The 20,482-nt window shown below is 42.4% G+C and overlaps 1 protein-coding gene across 11 annotated transcripts in view; it reads left to right on the top strand.

Annotated features, from left to right (window-relative positions):
- DAB1 (DAB adaptor protein 1) overlaps window positions 1-20,482 on the top strand; it is a 213,139-nt gene that overhangs the window by 41,569 nt on the left and 151,088 nt on the right. The gene's annotated exons all lie outside the window — the stretch shown is intronic.

Genomic DNA, 20,482 nt, shown 5'->3' with positions numbered 1-20,482 from the left:
AGGAGATGAGTTCTGAGAGCAAAATGGGCGAATTAAGATGTGTGAGGGCTCCATTAGCTGCTCCTGGAGTGCTGTAATCCACACTGGTGTTGGCTTTCATCACAGGGAACAAAAGATTCTGTGGTTTCCACACATCACCAATCCTGTCTGCATTCAGGGCTCCACCTGCCCTGTCAGGACTTTTCTTTTTGCAGTGTGTGGTAGGAAATGTTTAATGTAGAGATGATCAGAGTGGGAGCCTGGAAATATTAGTGAGACTGTTACATGATGAGGTTAGAAAAGTAAAATAGTGAGGAAAAAAAATACTGTGATCTTTATGTAAGTGTGAACTGTTTCAAAGATACCTGAGAGTTTTTGTCTCCTTTTCTTGCAGTTAGAAAAATTTAATTGAGCATCTCAGAGGGTGACCAATGAATTTCTGGACTACTACATGTTGTTGAATTGCTCATCTTTGCCAAACACAGAGATCCATTATGCTAACAAGGGACAGGCTACAGCTGGGATTTTGCTCTACCAAGTTCTCAGCATGGACAAGGAGAAATTGTGGTTTCTGTGAGAAGCCCAGCCTGGCTGAGCTCAGCACTGTCAGATTGTTTGTCTCAAGGGAACTGTTGGGGAGACAGACATTTTCCATTATTGCTTTCCTAGTGTTAAATTTGATTTGTTCTCTTACCTAGCTCTTGCTACAGAAACCAATCATGCCCTGATTTACTCCCCTTTCTTTTTGGTTACACAATCATTTGGAAAGAACACCCCAAATGATCTATTCAGCTTCAGACTGGCACAACTCTGCTGAGAGGTTGGAGTCCTTTAAACTGCTCTTTTATCTCCTTCTCCTCTCTCTCATTCTCTTCAGGTTACTTAAAACATCAGCCTGAAAAATACTGCTGCACCAGTGATAACTGGAAATAAAAGCCCTATTTAAACTCCTGCTGCACCAGTGATAACTGGAAGTAAAAGTCCTATTTAAACTTCTGTATCATAGCAAGCATTCCTTTTCAATATGTGAAGCAAATCCATTGTAAATGGAGGAGGCAAACTGGGGTACAGCTGTTGCAGAAACTGAGTTCTTGGGGTCTGAACAACTGGACTAGAAATGCAGTTGGAGGGAAAATTGTGGGAATGAAATGGAAGCTGTGTTGTAGCAAAATGTACTATTCAGTACATCAGGGAAAAACCATAGCACTCACAAGTCAAACCACCCTCATTTCTGGCTAATCCTGACAAACAGGAGCTGCCATTAGAAGAATTTAAAAGACCTCAGTGAAATAAGGTCACTCTTCCCATGGCTTCCATGATTCTTTGTGTGCTACATGGGATTTTCTGAAATACAACTCCTTACCACAACATAAATATATCTTAAAATTTTCCTCCCATACCATTTTATGTCTCCATTAGTTCAAATCAGTTTCTGATCACCTTAATTTCTTTCTGTACTAACACAGGGTGGTTTTTTTGCTGGGACGTGTTTCCACCTGAACTGCAGATTTTTGAAGGATCCTGCATATGTTAGATTCCACATAGTCAAACTTGTGAATGCTGCTGAAATCACTAAAATATTAATTCACAAATATGGATTTCCTGAATGCATTTTGCACAGCCTTTAGCATGGGTCACATTTACACTGAGGGGCACAGGACAGAGCTGAGTAAGTTTTAAGGCAAATCATGAAATGGTAACATCATTTACAAAGGAAGCTGTTAACTGACAGGTTGGAGAGGGAGAAGCTATTTTGGTTCACTTATCCCTATAGATTTATTGGCAAATGCAATCTAATCATTGCTTGCAGTGCAGTTCCAAAAGAAGGGAAAAAAGGAAAAAAAAAAAAAAAAGAAGCAGTTTTCAGAGCTCAACTTTATTTTAATAGGTTAGGCTGGTGCAAACCTGTGTGATGCTGTTTCAGATGAAAGGACTGAGATCTAAAAAGTCTCTGTTCTGTCAAACTAGAAAGGACGTGAACTATTATTTTTGACACAGAGGGGAAGTAATCAAATATTTAGGTCTTTTGTTTTCATTAACCAGAACAGGAGGATAAAAAATAGACACCAGAATATTCCTTTTGATTTGCTTCAAGAGTAAGTGAGGCATAGCTATTCATTCTTCTTCATTTTCTCTCAGAGATGGGAATCAGGAGCAGGGCTGTCCTCCCGGTGTGTGCTCCAGTTTGTTGTGGAAGGAGCATTTTCTCTGTCAGCTTAAAGTATCCACACAGAGCACTTTGTCTCTCTCTGTCTCTCTTTTATTTATATGAATGGTTTTGCAGCAGAAATAAGTGCTTAAGTGCTAACTTTTTTTTTTTCCCCCTTGAAGAGAAGATGAACTGCATGTCAGCGTGTGCAGACAATGGATGAAAAACAAACAGAATTTGTTTTGGAGGTGTTTTCATTTACGTGTTCTCAGAGCCTGATGTGAAAGTGCCTTTCAAAACACCACAGACACACCAGCTTTTGTGCTTTAAATGAAGACTGAAATTCTGTGCTTTCCAGGAGAGCCATTCAAAAGGGTGAAACAACAATTCCCATTGATCCCTCTGCAGGAGGGGGTTTTATAAGGATACCCTGATCCCCATCTCAGAGGTGGAGGAACAGACAGAGACAGGCAGAGATTTCTGCAGGGCAGCATAGCAGAGGGCAATGGCAAATCCAGGAGCACATCCAGGTCTCCTGAGTCACAAATGAGATGTGGTTAAAGCCTGTGCACAGCAGAGTCTGGGCTCTAATGCAAGGATTTATGCAGGAGCTGCTGGGATGCGCATGGCAATGTGATAATGGTTGGAATGGACAATTGTCCCACTGGCTGTCATTGAGCAATCCTCCAGCATGGTTTGTCTGCTCAGCAAAGGAGCTGTAAATGAACTCCTTTGTTTTTATTCCTTTTGTTTGAAGACCTTTTTAACTGCAGAAATCATCCTTATGATGTCAGCTGGGAAAGATTAACCCAGTGCGGTTTTTTTTCTGAAGGTGAAAAACCACGGAAAATTGCCTCAAGAAAATTACAGACTGTGTCCTGTTAAAAAGCCATTAATGCCTAAGGTGTTTGGGGGAAAAGGCTTTGAAATTTCAAATATACTGGATGATTTTTTCCTGGCATTTAAAGAAATGAGAGTATGCTGATTATTTTCTCCCTCGGATTGGCTCTTGTAGGTTTGGTCCAATATTTCTTCATTAGGTGAGAATTAAGCATTACAGAAACGTACACTGTTTTCTTGCTGCAAGATATCCCAGACAATTTCTCATGAACAGAGAATTCGGTGGCTTACAAGTCATGTAATTAGGGGATTAAAATGTAAGTGTAAAAGGAATTCTGAGACTCGGGTAACAGCTGGAATGAGCAGGTTTTCTGTGCAGAGTCTGTAGGACATTGCCAGAAATAGGATCCATCTGACTAAAGGTGTAAATCTGGGGTTAAGGATTTTTCTTTCTGCATGCCAGTGGAGAAGGCCTGTTTGATTTAAGTCATGGTTACGTGGATGTTGCAGGGAAAGAAAGTTTCTAATGGATCCAAAGTGCATTTCATACCTGGCTTTGTGATTTGTATCAACACCCTGACTTGCACTCAAAAGCAAATGGGGTTCACTGCAACAAAAGATGGATTTATCAAAAGAGTGACCAGAACAGCCTGTTATTGATTTGGACTATCTAGCAGTGGTTTAAATGTGCTATCCATGGGAAAGCAGGGGAGAAACCTTGGGATAAAGGTATTTTAAGTGTCTGCCACTGATGTTATTTCCTGATAAGCTGCTCTTCGTGCTCAGAGATGATGGAACGTTGGCATTCCTTTGCTTTCTCTCGGACTGAAACAAACAGCACCGAGATAAAAGTTGCTGCATTTGAAACATATCTGAAAACAAAGCTGATGAAGAAGCGATGACTTTTTTTTTTTTAGTTCTGTACCCTGGCACCATGAAAAACATGTTATCAAGCATCACTCTCCTCAGTGAGGAGAAGCAGCTGCTTGATAACCAGTGGCATGTGAGGACACAGAATCAAATCTCCTGTCCTTTGGGCTGGGTTTACCAAGCCACATCTTCGCTGACCCTGTTGACTCTGGAGCAAGAGGGCACAACCAGCTGCCAGCAGTTCCCTTCTGTGCCTTCCAAAGCTGCTGTCCCCAGCTGGGGAGCTCTGGCTGGTGTTGTGTGTCCTCCCAGGCCTCTGCAAAGGCCAGAGCAGCAGCCCAGCTCACCCTGCCACAGGGCTGGAGTCTGGTGTTGTGTGAGTGCCACTGCCCCTGTGGTTGCTCCTCTGGAGGAGGCAGTCACTTGAACGGCTCTAGCTGCGGCTCATGCCTTCAGGCAGGCTCTGTCTAGACCCATAATTGTTATTTTTTAGTCTTCAGACCCTTCTCTGCATGATCTGCAGTAAAAGAAGATGCGTGAGTATAATGATCTGCATGTGTACACAGCCAAATTCTTCCTTTAATTGTGTTAGTACAACCCATCCATTGAGTGCACTAAATGCAGGGTGAGCTCTGCCCTGGCACATTTGGATTTGGACTGCTGATTAGCCTGCAATACATATTTCACTTTGCCACCAATAGGACCTTAACCTCACTTAAAAAGAATAATGACAAAACAGCCCAATTATCAGTTCCCAGAGTCCATTACCGAGGGGGAACCAAAATTACCCTTTCTGTTAAAACAGCCCAGTTCTCTATTACATTTGCATTAAAAAAGGGTCTGAGATTAGGTTGCCTTTGTGTTAGGCACTGTATGAACAAGTAACAAGAAACAGGTCCTGGCCCAAAGAGGTTACAGTGTAAATTAGACAGAAGTGCAGAGAAAGGCAGTGGCTTTCATTCATTCCCTGTGGGCAAATGAGGCACAGAGTGTGTTACACTGCAGAAGTGCACAGAGTTAACTGAGAATGAGCTACCCAAGCCCACATACCTGTCTTATACTGCCAAAAAGGGATGCACACAGTGGTCTGGTTATTTTACTCCTGGAATTGGGACTCTGGGATATTTGAGTGATGTGGATCTACACGCTCTCATTTGGGAGTTGTTTGGCTCTCTACGTGGCTGCAGCATTTGAAAAACATTTAAACAGATTAAAACAGACCTGCACTGCTCTTCTATCCCTGTCTCCTTACAGGGAAGCACAGAGCCACCAAACCCTGAGGCCTGTGGTGATGGGTTGGGTACCCCTGCACTGCTGTCCCTGGCACAGACAGAATTTTCTGTCCCTTGGAGCTGCCCATGGCAGTGGACAGTGGGAATCCTGATTCCCAAGCAAAAGAACTGTTGGGAAGCAACAGCGTTAGAGGTTAAGACATCTTGGCTTCAATGAGTCAATATTTTTTCCCCTGAAAATCTGTTTTGTCAGAAATTTGCTGATGAGCATTGTTACAATCCATGCTCTGTTTCCAAGGGAAGTTGCCAGCAGGGAAAGGGAAGGTGGGAAGAAGGCAAGGATGGCTTTATCCTCTTCCCTGTGTCCTGTCCCCCTTGCCAGGGCCCTGTCTGGAGCTCCAAAGCAAAGCAGAGCTGCCTTCAGCTCCTGGTCCTGCCCTCTGCACCCCTGATCTGCCTTCCACTGAGGGGATGAAGCTAAAAAATAGCAATGTGTGATAGAACAGCAGCACCAATTCTTTATTTCTGTTTTTGTTTTCTTTCCTACTCACACCCAACCCCTTTTCTCTCCCCTTTTCTCCCCTTTCTGTGTCCTGGCTGAATTTCCATGTCTTACATCAGCTTTTGTATTGCTGGGGGGATAATACAGCCCTGAAGTAATCGCTCATTTCAACACCTTCCTATCTGTGTCTCTAGTTTTAATTCATTTCCCAGCCTGCAAGAATGGATTCTGAACCTTTACAGAATCTCACTCGTTGCTTAAACTACAGTGGTTGTGCCTTTCCTTTTCCTTTTTGACTGCCTTCTTTGCCTCAGAACATCCACGGGTAGAATCCTGACTTGTATGAATTTATTGGCAGCCAGGCCGAGGGCTGCCCTCACGTGTTTGGTGAAAGACCTTTCCATAACTGCTACAGGAAGAACTGCCCATAAACAAGGGCTCTGAAGAGCCTGGAGCGCAGCCAAATGGGGAAACAAGGTTGTTATTGGCATGATTTTAATCACGATAGACAATTAGCAAAGCTTAATTATATTGAGAAAGAAAATCAGAGCGAGCGGCAGTAATGAATTTTCCCAGTAAATCTCTTGTGCTTCAGAATAAAACCAGCTGACCTATAAATACAATGAAATTAGAAGAGGTGTTTGCCCACATGGCTTAGCTTTGTGCTGCCTGGGCTGTGAGTGAGTCCCTTTTCATCATCTTTCTCTCCTGCAGCATTAATTCTGGGAACAGAACTGCAGTTTAGCCATTTAGATGACACCCAGTGTCAATAGGCAGCAAGAGGAAGCTTTTATTTATTTTTTTTCTGTAGCTCAACTTGGTAGTATTAGAAGTTAATAGGCTTAGAGAGCCAAGGATTTTTAAAATACTGCCGTTAGCTAAAATAAATATTATTTAGAACTCACTAAGTGGGTTATTTTTTAATATTGTGAAAGTCGGAATGTTTCCAGAGGATTTTCTGGCTACAATAAAAATACTAAATTGAGTACTATCAGCTTTAGATTTCAAAGAAGATTTCTCTTGTTTGTGTTGGTAACCTATAGACCTGATGCTTGGAGAGTGAAAGCATCTGGCTTAACTCAAGAGTGCTATTTAAATCATTAAACCTTTTAATAGCACCATAATAATGAAGCTTATAAAACAAAGCAGCTTCTGGTGAAAGCACAGAAACCCCTGTGGGTAATTTTATGTTGGACATCTTTAAATGCAAACTGTGCTTTGTGGAGGTGTGAGCAGCACTTTCTCCTCTCTCTTGTAAAGCCCAGGAGAGCAAAATGCACCTCAGTGGCCAGCAATGGCCAGGTGGGTGCAGAAAAGGCCTGAAGTGACCTTGACAAAGCCCAAACTGCTCACAGAGACCTGCAGGGTGGCAGATGAGTGAGGACAGGGGTGTTTCTGCTGAGGGTGCTGAAAGCTGAAGGTTTATTTGGGTCTGGGTGGTCTGAGTGCATCTCCACCTGTTCTGCGGGTGGCAGTAATGGAGTTGGAGGTTTATCAGTTCTCCACTTCCACAGACAAAGGTTTGTATTTTCCAAGTGTTCCTGATGCCTTAAGTTTTAGCTTTTATATTTTTCACATTCTGTGCTGCTTCAGTGTGTGGTTCTGAGCTCCATATTAGGGGATGGTGAGCTCTGTGCACAGAGCAGGGAGACAAAACAATTCCTGCTCCAGCTGGGCACCAAGGACAAATGACCCAAATCTCAGCCCAGGAGCACAAACCCCGTGGGCTGGAGAGAGAAAAACAAGCAGGGTGGGACTGCCTGGGCTAAAGCTGGAATGGGACAATGAACTGCAAGGTGCAAATGGAGCAGAACTGATCCCAGGGACAGAGCCCGTGCCCCTCGTGCATTTTGGGGCCATTTTGGTTCATCTTGGGTGCAGCCCTGGCTGGGCTCTGTTGCTGCCCAAGGTGGATCCATGGAGGAGATCCTTGGAATAAATCCCTGCTTTATTCTGTCACTTTGTCTAGTCTCTGCTCTAGGTCAGCCTTCTAAGGCATCATTCCCATGAGCACAGAGCTGTGATTCCAATGGTATGAACAGAATGAGGGAAATTTTTTGGGTGCACTCACAGCATCTTCACCCCAAGCTCTCTCTGCTGCTCTCCCATTTGGGAGTCACACTTCTGGCTGAGAGATAAGAGATGTCTGTCACTGCTGTGCACATCCCCACAGCTCTGTGCCCCTCCACAGTCTGAGCCACAGCAGTGCTGTGCTGGTCCCCCCTGCACCCAGCATGGATGTGCCTGAACCAGGACCACAATTCCCAGTCTTTTAGGAATTCTCTTCCTGTCCCCAGGGAAGGTGCCAAGTGCTCAATTTGTCTGAAACCAGAGAAGAAGCAGGAAAAGTATGTTTGTATTTTTCTCTGGAATTCATGAGGATGTGCTGGTCCTCCCCTGCTTCAAACTGGCTTTTCTGTTAAACTCAGATTTCAGTCTCCATAAGAAGTTATCTGCAATGAGGCCTGTACAAATTCAGATTGAACTCAGATATTCAAATCCAAGGAATTTCACATCTGGGGCTTCACTGTAGAACTCTTTTCAATTTGGCTTTTTCACTCTTGTCTCCAGACTAAGCAGAAGGGAGTGAAGATCTGCTTTGTGCTGCCCTTGCTAACAGAGATCCTAATTTTGACTGGCATGTCAGATTTCCCCAAACAGAGGAGAAAACCAGAGAAAGCCTCTCTTTCCAAACCATTTCTGAAACCCAATTAACTCACTGGAATAATCTCTAACTCTTCTTGTTAGACACTCCAGTGCCTAAGCAAGGAAACAGAGCAGGATTCTTGTTTTTTGTGGGAAGACTGTGAGTAGTGACAAACAAGTTCTTGCCTGTGGAAAAAATCTTTTACAACTGAAAGAAAAATGTTTTAGCATTTCAAATAGCTAATGCTCTGAGATCAAGTGAAGTTCTTTGCTTTAGGAAGTGAAATGAATCTATTTGACGGGATATTTTATTAATCGGTTTTAAGTTTCAGCAGTTTAGTTTTACATTTCCATGAATATTGTAGTATCATAGGAATTTGTGATAATGTTATTGGGATTATTACATGCAAGTCACTAATAGCAGAGAAGATATAAAAATTCATTGCCATCATTGAATTTAGAGCAAAGTTAAGTCAGCCTAGTTATGTGTGATTTGTGTGTAGCACTGTCTGGGCTGAAACAGCTCAAAGCCTTTCATCTGCGCTTGGTTGTGTTGTGGTGACAGCAGCATTTCAGTTCTGGAATCACTTCTGCTCTGTCTCACACCACAGCAAATCCTGTGGAGCTGCCCAAGATCCACAGTGGACTGGGAGTTCATTTCTCATCAGCAGTGCATTATAGATGTTTCCCATCTGTGGTTAAGAATGCAGAGAAAATGTGAAAAGCCTCCTTTTTACTGTTTGTTTAAGGCAAAATCAGGTGATTAGTAGAGGGACAGGCTGAAAAGCAAAAAGGGGCTTCTTGTTGCTATCTTTTCTTGCAGTCCTTTGTTCAAGGGCCCAAGTTCTGAAGCCTGAATTAAAGCTGAAATTATGAAAGCAAGCAAGAAAGAGGAAAATATGTATACAGCTCCATCCATCATCCTTAGCTGGACTGCTACAGCTTTTCTGACTCCTGGGAAGCTACACCACTATTTCTCCAGCTCAATATTTACACATTGGGATGTGCTAAAAGCCCACAGATATCTAAAGTATCACCTGATGTAGTTCTCACCTGTCCCTCTGAATTAAGGTATTGCATGGGCACTGATTCTCTTTTTTTTCTATGAAGTTTCCTTACTGGTATAAAGATGGATTAAGTAATTACAAAAAACCAACCATTTACTCACTGGGACATGAGCACCCCAGTCCTGCTGTTGTGCAAAAGGTTGATTTTTCCTCTGTATCTCCAATGATACAAGCAACTGAAAGCAAAATCTTTATATGTCCTGTCTTTTACCTGCTAGACTGATCTATCTGCAGTGAGTGTCTGCCTCCAGCTGACTTTGGGGAGTGGGAAAAATTTTCCTGCAGCACGTTTTGGCTTTTGGAAATGAGGTGAAGCAAGGAAAATTGTTTGTTTGTTTTTGTAGTAAGACGTCCCCTAAAATATTTATGACCTTTTCTTTGTAGGCTCCAGCCCTTTGTGCTTTGGATTACACACTTAAGAGCTAGGCACTGGTTTTGAATGCCTAAATCAGCCTTTTTATTGGCTTCTTGTCTACAAAATGGAATAACGTGTTCTCTTGTGCAGAGGTTAATAAACCCTTGTGGAAAGCTTGTATTCCATAATGCTGAGTGCCTGGAACAGTGAGTGAGGGAAAGAGCAATCTCTTCCTTCAGAGACTTGGACTTGCAGTCTTGGATGGCCTGCAGTGAGAGCAGGGATTGCAGGGAAATGTTCCTGCAAAGCTGTTTGGTGAGAAACAGCCCTTCCATGTGGAACCAGCCTGCAACTGTGGCATGAAAATCCATGTCAGGTGGGCTGAGTGGAAATTGTGTGAGGAAAAATGTTTCCAAAGGTCTGGACCTCTTTTCTGTTCTGTCTTCTGGCTCCTCTGTGGCCAAGAGACCATTTCAGGTTTTTGTGTGAGGTTTTGGTTCCTTTTCCTTTGCTGTGTGGAAGAGCAAAGGGCAAGGGAAAGAGTGCAGGGTTGTTTACTAACCTGGATTTATGGAAGTGCATAGAGGAGGGAAAAAACCCCTCAGGTACCACTTACACTGCCTAAACCAACCCAAATTCTGCAGCAGAACCAGATGGAATAACTGAATGATCGCAAACAGATCAGCATGGATCTCACCCCTGGTGATGGAGAAGGATTGATGTCGATGCAGCTTTAATCAGAATCAGGGGCAAAAATGACAGAAGTGTTTCAAAAGTTTATAATTGTGAATTTCATGCAAAATAAGACCTCTAAACTCCAGCAGACTGGAGTTTAAAGGTCTTCTTTTCAGTAAACCTTCCAGCTGGGGGCAGATACACAAATTCTGCATGTATCTTTAGCAGTTAAGGAAATAAATGCAAAAGCATCCATGCATTTAAAGGAAGATCAGTGGTGGGTGAAAGCAAAGGAACATTTTTTTCTTTTCTTCTGTTTTGGTCAATGGCTAGGAACTCTCATTTAGCTAGAGGAACTCTCTGTGAGGTGCTGTACCTGTAAGTGGCAGACTCCTGTCACATTGTGGCTGGCACCCCAGGTTTGCCATTTTGAGGAAAGAAAAGAACCACAGCAAACCTAAGAACAGCAGCAAATCCAAATTGTCCTCTATGCTTTAATGTCCAACAAGGGCTGGGGAAGAGGGGGCCATGGGTTAATTATGCATTGCACAAAAAAGGAATTTCCTGAGGTTTTTCCCCTAATAGCACAGAACTTATTAAATAAATGGAGAAATGCCTGCATTGTACCATTCATTTTCTGCCCTTTTGTTTTCTCTTTAAACAAATGAGTCTCAATAACATAAATTTGGCGTTTTGAGAGAGCTTTTTGTGTCACTAAGCACACAGAACAAGTGTGTGCTGTCCTGGCAGTCAAAGGGCAGAGATGCTGCTCTTGTCACCTTCTGGGAGCAGTTTTGGGTCAGGGCTCACCTGTGGATGCCTTGTGCTGGCTTGTGTCAATGCCTGTCCCCCTCTGTGGTGTATCCATGGTGTATCCATGGTTTATCCATGGTGTATCCGTGGTTTATCCCTGCCTTTCCCTCGCCTCTGTGGATTCATTTCCCGGTTGTGCTGCTCCTGTCTGTCCAAATAAACCCGAGTTAATCCCAGCTGGGGCAGGGATGGTGTGGGCAGGACTCACCGGGGTCACAGCTCCTGCCAGCTGTACAAGTGGGCAACTTTATTTTTAGCATATTCCCAGCCTGACTTATCAGCGAAGCACTTTGAGGTAATGACTTCAGCGTGTTTGATGTTTGTTCATTTTGAAAGATGTCATTTTAAGAATTTCTGCAAGTTTCAAAACTGCCCTGTGGGAGATCTGTTCCATGCCAAAATGTCATTTCAGATTCTAAACTACATACTCCCTCATACTTTCTCTTTATAAATGTTTCAGAGTACCTGCATTTTTTATCATTGCACTTTTGTGTGACCTGTGAGTTCCTTGTAACTAACCTACAAGGCCTGTCTGGGGGAAGTAATAGAATTATTTTAAATGAGGTTTTTTCCTCTGTCAGAAGGTAAAGCCACCACCCAATTATTTCTTCCTTATGTGTAGATATTTGTATTAATATTTTAAAAAATGCAGCGTTTATAGTGTCACTCATAGGTCTGTGTTAAAATTAAATCAAATTGTCCTGGGAAGTGAATGCTTAGTTTCATTTCTAACAGTTGTTAGAACCAGGCCTTATTTCTTTAGCAGCAGATCAAACTCCTGATATTTTCTGCAAGTCATCAAACTTCATTCCTGGGCCAAAATTATGTGTGAAATCCTGCTTGATGGCTTTCCTGGCAACACTACCACTCAGAGCAAACATAAAAATAATTATTAAAAAGAATATTTACAGTGAGCACCTCTGAAACATCCTCTTCAATGGGAAACACCATCAAGAGGGAATCCTTGAAATGTTCATTTCAATGCTGGTAGCATGGAAAGGTGACCATCAAGGGGAGGTGTGCAGCTCTAGAAATGGAAATGTTGGTTAATAGCAGCACAAAAATGGAGTAATTGCAGGTGTGATGACCATGAATCAGAGGCTCTTTCCAGTTCCTAGCTCTCCAAAGGCCAGTGGGGAGCAGCAGCCCTTGGGATGCTGGGTGGGTACAGAGCTGGGAGAGGATTTTGAGCTGTCCTGCAGCACCTGTGGAAGGGGACTCAGCCACGAGGCTGGGGATTGTTCTGCCACTCCTGATCTCTCCTGTTTAAAGCCCTTCCTCTTCCCAACAATAAATATGCATTGAGCTGAAGGGCAGGGGAATGAGAGGTGGAATACTTGAATTAGTGAGGGCATCAGCTTAAACCTGGAGTTCTGTTATCTTAGTCTCTCTCATATATTTTGATCAGAAAATTTTCATCCTGGGTCTATGGAGTCTTTGCAGAAAATGTTTTGGGCAAACTGATTTCTGCACAGCCTCCAACAAGTTTTTAATGAAAATGTGTGCAGGTAATGAAAATGTGTGCAGTGTTTTTAATGAACCACATTGTGCAAGTAAACATGCACAGCTAAAAACTTGTGAGGAGGGCAAGCCTGAGGGAAATGAGTTATTGTGGCAGTCACCAAGGATCACAGGGATGTAAACTCCTCAATTTTCACTGGGGGTGTCTGTACTGTGCACAAGGAAAGTTAAACCTGCTCTTCCCACCTTGTTCAGGTTTTGCTTTTGGGATTTTTTTTATCCCCTCCACAAACACCTTTGCCAGGATTTCTTGGTGCACAGAGCACCCTGCAATGGATATTCCCTTTCCACTGAGCTGTGCATGAGGTGCTATAATAAGATCTGATAGTCATATCTTTTTTTTACAGCTACAAAGTCATGAACTCCAGGGCAGTATTTCCACCTCACAGCAGGCTTCAATAGAGCAGTGTAATACCTCTGGCAGCCTTGGGCTGCTCTGTTAGGAGGAACACTGGGTGCCCCCGACAGTGCTGATTTAAGCTTCACAGTTAACATTATTTTTAAGGACTCAGGACACAGAAAAGCTCTGAGAAAAACTGGTTGCTCCTGTGCTCTCCCCACAGAGCTGACGCCGAGTATCAGATGTCACAGCAAACCTTCCCAGGCAGTGCTGGCTGAAATTGTTCAGAGCTGTCCTGAAAAGCAAACAACTAATGGCTTAAAATAAAAGATGAGAAAGAGAAATTTCTCCATAATTTAGCTGTCAGGAGAAAGAGACTGTGGTCTTAAAACTAAAGAGTTCCTGTGGAAAATGTGTTATTTTTGTGCTGAATACATTAATTTAGTGATGCTGTTGGAAACTAAAATCCTGTAACATCCACCCTTCCTTTCATTTAGTTTCTTGATGATGAAGATGTGTGACCCTTCCCACCACTCCCTGCCACCTCCATTTCCCTGGCTCTGCTCTCATAAGGATGTTTTCACTGCCAGTGGGAAGGTTAATGAGCAATTGGCATTGCTTGCCCTTTTCCAGGCCTGGGAAGTGCAGAGCTCCATAGGGATCAGGGACACCTCCCTGGGCACAGAGAGGCCAAAGAGCAGAGATCAGCATCCCTCTGCTTGCCAGCACTGCTCCCTCCCTCCTTCCTCCACCATTTCTTTCTGCAATGTGAGAAAGCATGAATTACCCACAGTAGTCACCCCACAGCTCTTTGTTATGAAACAAATGTTTGTGGTTAAAGCTTTTTAACAAAGGGAAATCAGTAAATACGTTTGCCAGTACCTTGATGACAAGGCAGTGACCCCAGCCAGCAGAAATTCTCTTTTTCAACCAGAAATACTCTGTCCAAGTGCTTGCAAGACTTTATGTGAGGCTATATCAAAATCAGTGACTGGAAAATGATGAAACTGTCTTGATGATATCCCTCCACAGGCCTGGAATAACACAAGACAGCAAGGTTTGTTCTGAAGTCAGTGACCAATTTTTGTTTAAAAATGGCTCTTTAAACACTGAACAAATTTTGCATGAGACAAAGCACTGAGGAAAATGACAAGCTACTGTTTGTGTTGAAAGATTAATTCAATTTGTATTCAGCTGGAAATTAAAACATTGAGTTAATATACATTTAAAATGTACTGTTACCAGGAACCAGAGGCAGTGTTTTACTGCTTCTGTAGCAAGTGTTTGTAATCTAATTAAGAAATAATAAAAATAAACACAACACAAGAAAGCCAGAGGGAAATGGTCAATGAGAATAGATGAAATTTCAGAGAGTGTTTGCGGTGAACTTACAACAATAAAGGGAAGCTTGGGAAACTGAGGGGAGTTACTTTTCCTACAAACCTATTTATGGCCAAATTCTTCCCATTTCCTGTGGGGTTTTTTTTCTTTTTTTTTTTTTTTGTGCTCTTCAAATAAAGCCTACATAATGCTAACAAACCATAGAACTTAGAGACCCATGAATGGTGTAAATTAGGACTGTGGTCACTATCAAAAGCTGGGTTTGACTGCTTGGTTTTTAGAACAATAATGAATTTGCTGTGCACAGAGCTGTCTGTGCAGAAACTGCTGCTGGGGTTGGTGATGTTTGCCCACCCAGAGCAGCTGGTGGGGCCCTGTCCTGGCTCTGGTTCTGTCTGTCCATCCAGCACTGCATCCCCATTGCAGCTTTTCCCCCCAAGTGCTTTCCTGTCCGTGCTGCTCCCTGCCAGGCTTGCCTCCCTCATCTCCTTTTCTGCTTGTCTCATCACCCCATAATGCTCTTTTTCTTCAATCACAAGTCAGAGATTAGAAAAATAAACACTGGTTGCTGTCAAAACACATGTTCTAGGCTCCCTTCCAGCCAAGGACTCCCAACTCTTTGGGTGGTAATTCCTCAAGGCACAGGTCTCCTGTATTTATTGGGACAAACTCAGAGTGAGCCTCTGGGTCTCAAAGCCACAACTTCTGTACTTTGTCAGTGTCTGGGTAACATATCCAAAATTCATCAATGCAAGCACAAGTTTAGGTGAAGAAAGTCATCCCAGAAGCTCTGGTTTTTAATTTAGAGCCATTATTTGAGAATGCAAGTGACATGAAGATGGTGTTTTCAAATACTTGTAGCTTTAAAGGGATGCAGTGCATCTCAAGTGATAATTAATATATACAAAATTACAGAAATGGCTAAGACTTAACAGTGTCTGTGTTCATTGAGAAAATAATTATAAAAAGTTATATAAAGAAACATTTTTCCTTATATAATTTTTCCTTATATATATTTCCTTATATATATATTTCCTTATATATAACATCTTCTAATCGAGATGTAAATTAATAATCCCTGATAAAATGTAAACATATTTAGGAACTATTATTCAAAAGTCCTGATGGCTTTGAATTTTATGATTTTTGGAAGTCATTTGAATACATTCCACTCTTCATCAATCATAGCTTCTCTTGTTCTGAGAAGAAACCAAAAAAGTCAGTGGTGAATGAATGCTCTGTAAAAATGGAGAGGAAAGGGCTGAGAAAAGAACAGCATGATTGTACTGCCTTGCCACTGCAGCAAATAATGCACATTGTACTTTCAAAGGGGGAGAAAATAGAACTTTTGGCAGGCTCCACTAGAATAAGTAATTTAAAAGCTATCACAGAGCTATCTGACCAAAACCACTGGGTTTAATTATGCTTACGGGGAAAAGGAATAAAAACAAGAAAACATTTTGGACAGATTGGGTGGATTCTTCCACAGCTGATTTTGTTGTGAGATGGTCCAACAGGAGCTCATTTTCCTGCAAGTGTAAGTTATGTTTATTGTGCATTATCCCCACGCTGGATCATGTAGCTCATATATTTTGCTTTATGGGACAAATCAGATAACAGTTTAAGGCTGAGGGCTAACTGACTGTATATATCCCCAGCTGGTTAAACTGCTGGTTGTCACTGGGCATCTTTCATGGGAAAGGCAATTCCAGGAGGATGAGATTCCATCTCACAGAAGTACCTCAAGTACATTTTTGCACTTGCTCACATGCAGTATTTATTTCATAGCTATCTATGCAGAAGATAAATGTGAATGATACAATTATTGAAAATCCCTCAGCTTGCTTGTGCCCTGTGATTCCTTTCAGCTCAAAGGTTTCAAATGATCATCCCTTACAGAAAAAAATGATAAAAATTAGCTTGGTTTTCTGTAAAAGCAGTTTTGTCTATCCTTCCATATCATGTTGCTGGAGAGGATTTCATAGTAAATGTGAAAATGTTTATATTTGATACCCCACAAGCAGCGTGACAATTACCAATTTTTGCTAAATCTATGCCAGCAAAGAGGTAATAGTAGATACTTTATAGCTGCTAAGTTTAAAATAATTTATTAAAATTAAAATATATAAATTGGATATCTTTATGGCTTTTCTTTACATGTTTAATTGGATGTTGAGAAACCAACAAATGTATTTACAGGATAAAAAGATTGTGCTATGAAGAGAAAATTGGCTGAAAGAAGTAATCTTTAATGCATGTCAACGGTGACATAGAAAATGTGAGGTTGTGATGTTATGAGAGTTATGTTGTTGACTGTGTTATACTGATATAAAGTTTATTGATTGTATTAAATTCTAGGTTTAAAATGTTCTCCCTCCTGGCTGTTGATATGTGCAGCATACTTCCTTTTCTCATTTTCACATCCTTATATAAAGGAATGAAAATGGGGCAGTGTCTGTTTCAGTTCAGCTGGTCTGGAGATATCACAAGGTGGATTTTGTGTGCCTTCCAGAACAATGGTTACAAACATTCTACCAGGTCTATAATGGCAGAATACTTCATAATTATTCACCTCACATTCCTTTCAAGTGATCCAGGTGTGCTTTAGAATCATCACAAAATCCCAGACTGGTCTGAGTTGGGAGGGATTTTAAAACTGACCTAGGTCCAGGCCCCTGCCATGGCAGAGACATCTTCCACTGTCCCTGGGTGCTCCAAGCCCTTTCCAACCTGACCTTGGGCACTTCCAGGGATTCAGGGGCAGCCACAGCTTCTCTGTGTTATACCCAGCAGTATAACAGTGACAAAAGAGAGAGGCAGAAAGATTTTTAGGTACTTGAACATACTGAGTTAGACAATTTCCACTTCCAGGGATGGTGACAGTGAGGATGCTCAGGCCTGCAAACTGCTCCAAACCAAGGCTGTCCCAAAGCTGCCCAAATCTTAAAAAAAACAAAGAGGCAATGAATTGAAAATCTGACATTCCCTGTTTCCCTGGAAAAATATCTTAACACACACAATCTATTTTTCTACTACTTTAAGATGATATCTGTGCTGGTCCATGGGCAGGATTTTGCCCTGTGTCTATCCAACACTGCAGATATGTTTTCCTCCCATAGCCCTGTGCTACTCTGCTCTCTGTAATTGTACTGATCCATAGCATACTGTTTTTTTCCCATTTGACCTTTGCTTTTCACTGACATTTGCAAAATGTGACTAAGTTGAAACCACACTAAATAGATGTTAACAGCAAAATCTTTTTGCTGCTGTTTCTATTTAAAAAAATCTATTTTCTAGAACTGCAGAATGCGAGGACAAATGCAAAAGTTCTGATATTTGCCATTACCACAGCACATCCAAATGCAATTAAAGGCATTGACCACTTGCTTATTTTTATGTGCTGATTTACACAAATCTATTCAAAGTAATGAGAAGCCCAGCTGGTACAAATCGTTACCAAATGCCTTTCGTAGCCACCTTTAGCCAGAGAACATTTGTTCTACGTTAACTGAGAACAAACTGTTTCAAATCATGCTGCAGCCCCTCAGAAGTATTAGACACACATTTATCAACTGTTTTGAAAGGCAAAATTAATTTACATGCTTCTCCAGCAGCAGATGTGTGTTCTGACATGTCGTGGTACAAGCGAGCCCAGCGTCTCAGTGCAGCTCCGCAGCTTTTGGGTGGAGGGGACATTTCCTTGCTGGCCAAAGCAACCTTGGCAGCAAAAGCTGCTCAACAACCTATTTATTAGTATCTGCACTCCTCCCCTGCTGTTATATTAATATAATGAATTGTTCACAGGTGCTCCAAATGAGGTTTAGATGATCGCTGGGAGCTTTGTTACTCAGACAAGCCAAATCGAAAGGAGCAGATGCAACAGTCCCCCAGCAGAAGTACAAAGTATGACTTAATGAAGGTCATTCTGCACATTTTGGCCTTGGCGACCCTATGAACAATCACACTGTCATTATTTTACTGTTTCTAGACAGAAAAGTGATTGCTTCTTGCCCACTTGCCTTGATTTTTTTTTAGTTGTCTTTATTACATCATTGGGAGCTCTTAATTGCATTTAATCCTACTCTCTTTTAGCTAAAATGAGATAGTTCCCATATGATTGTTGTTAATCCATGCTCTAAGTCATGTTTGAGCTTTAATGCTCTTTTTTGTGGCGATGGTTAAATCACAAAATGAGCGTATTCAGTGTATTCAAGCACTGGGCCAGGTGAACAGACAGTAAAATGGACATTCCCAGCTGGATATGCAAAATGGGGAGAAAAGAGGAGTTGGAAATGATGCCAGATGCATGGCCTGAACATTTCCTGCAGGTAATAGTGTCCAAAACCTGTGGTTTTCTTCTTTGCCTTTGTTTTGTGGCAGATACAAGCCAACCCAATGCCATTATCCCCAGAAGGCCTGTGTATGCACTTAGCTTTGTAAATGTTGATTTACTCCATTAAAAGTCTCCTCAAAGGCTGTCCAGGAGCTGCAGAACCTGGGAGATGAGGAATTGTCATAGGTGTGTCTTTGGGAAATGGAGGTGTCAGCCTAGCAGAGACCCGGGTCCTTCCCCCTGACTCTGCCACAGATCTCACTGGGATTTTGGAGAAAAGCTCATTTATGCCTATTCCTTATGATGGAAAAAGGGGTGAGGATTATTTTTCGTAGTAGCCTTTTTAGCTGTGTTTAGTTCATGCATTTCTGAGATAAGGCTTTTCCCTTGCTTTATGTCTTACACTGCTCATCATAAAGGGATTGTGGTCTCGGCTGGAGCCTCTCAGTGCTGTAATAATTGCAATAAATGTGAGGGCTACTGCACCCAAAGTGCTCCTTAATGTCCTCCTGCCCCCAGATGGGAACAAGAAGAGGCTCTTTTCCTTTTTTTTTTTCCATTTTAAAGGGAATGCACTAAGGTCAGAACGTGCATCAAAGGTCTGTCTCTGCATCACTCAGCCCTCCACCAGGCAGGCTCTCTAACATGCACACTTTGATAGTTCAGTGACAGATCTCACCAAGGAGAAAGGACAGCATTTTAACCTTGAGTACACATTGCAGGAGAAAATTGCACAGGGACAGAAAAGCCATGTACAACTCCTGTGCAATGAGCCGAAGAAAAGGATCTTCATTGGGCTTTCCATCTAGAGGGGCCTTGGCAAGGAGCTGCCAAAAGCCGTTGTTTTGTAAAATGTGGGGGTTACTGTGCATTCATAGTGCTGCAAGGGGTCACTGGTGGAATTCCCAAGAGGATACCACTCCTGCCAGCAAATATTACTGAGGAGAGTGAGATTGTGGTGCAAATATGAGCATAATATTCTTAGTTCTCCCCAGAAGAGACATCAGCTTTCTCCTTTCCCGTCCTTCTCTGCTCCAACAGGACACACTGCATTCAAGATTAGGTATAACCTAACTCTTGGGTGGGTTTTAGTGTGAAAAATGTGTATGTGGATGCTTTTCTGGCTTGGGCCTTGCCAGATTGTGTTTATATAGGTTTACACTGGACTCCTGGGGGCAGGTGTCTCATTTCTATTGGGCTTTGAGGCAGAGGCCACAGAGTGGAGCACAGAAGTAATTGTTGGATCCAACCATGAAAACTGCTATTACTTGGTTTCTCTGTGACATCTGTTACATCCTGTTGTGCATGTGATGAGAGGCAGATTTTGTTTCATTTCAGAATCTGTTGGTGAGCATGAATAGTATCTAAAATTGTTGATGGCTCATCAAAACACACATAAAAGCCATTCTTCCCGAGCTCAGCTTTGGGAGGTGTAGCAAATCAGGGCTCTGTAGCAGGAGGATTCAGTTCCCAGACTGTGGCAGAGGCAGAGCTGGGAGTAGGTGTGTCAGCAGACTGCAAAACCCCCTGTTGGACCAGCAAAGGAGGAGCAGCAAAAGTGGGAGGGTTCATTTATGGCTACCTGGCTACAAATACCAGCAACTTGCGTTTAATTTCAGCAGATTTTCCCGGGATCTGCACATTCTCCCATCCCAGCTGGAGGCAGGGGGGTTGTGTCCCCAGCACAAATATGGACAGCGCCAGGCAGGGCTGGAGCATACGTTCCCACAGATTTGGGGTTGCCACGGGGCCACGGGGCTGGGGGAGCTGCTGCACAATCCCATTTTCCCATCCTGGCATATGTGCTCCTGGTCACATT

The sequence above is a fragment of the Zonotrichia leucophrys genome, chromosome 8 (genome assembly GCF_028769735.1).
Source record: "Zonotrichia leucophrys gambelii isolate GWCS_2022_RI chromosome 8, RI_Zleu_2.0, whole genome shotgun sequence".
Taxonomy (NCBI): Eukaryota; Metazoa; Chordata; class Aves; order Passeriformes; family Passerellidae; genus Zonotrichia; species Zonotrichia leucophrys.
This window is presented reverse-complemented; position numbering and strand designations above follow the sequence as displayed.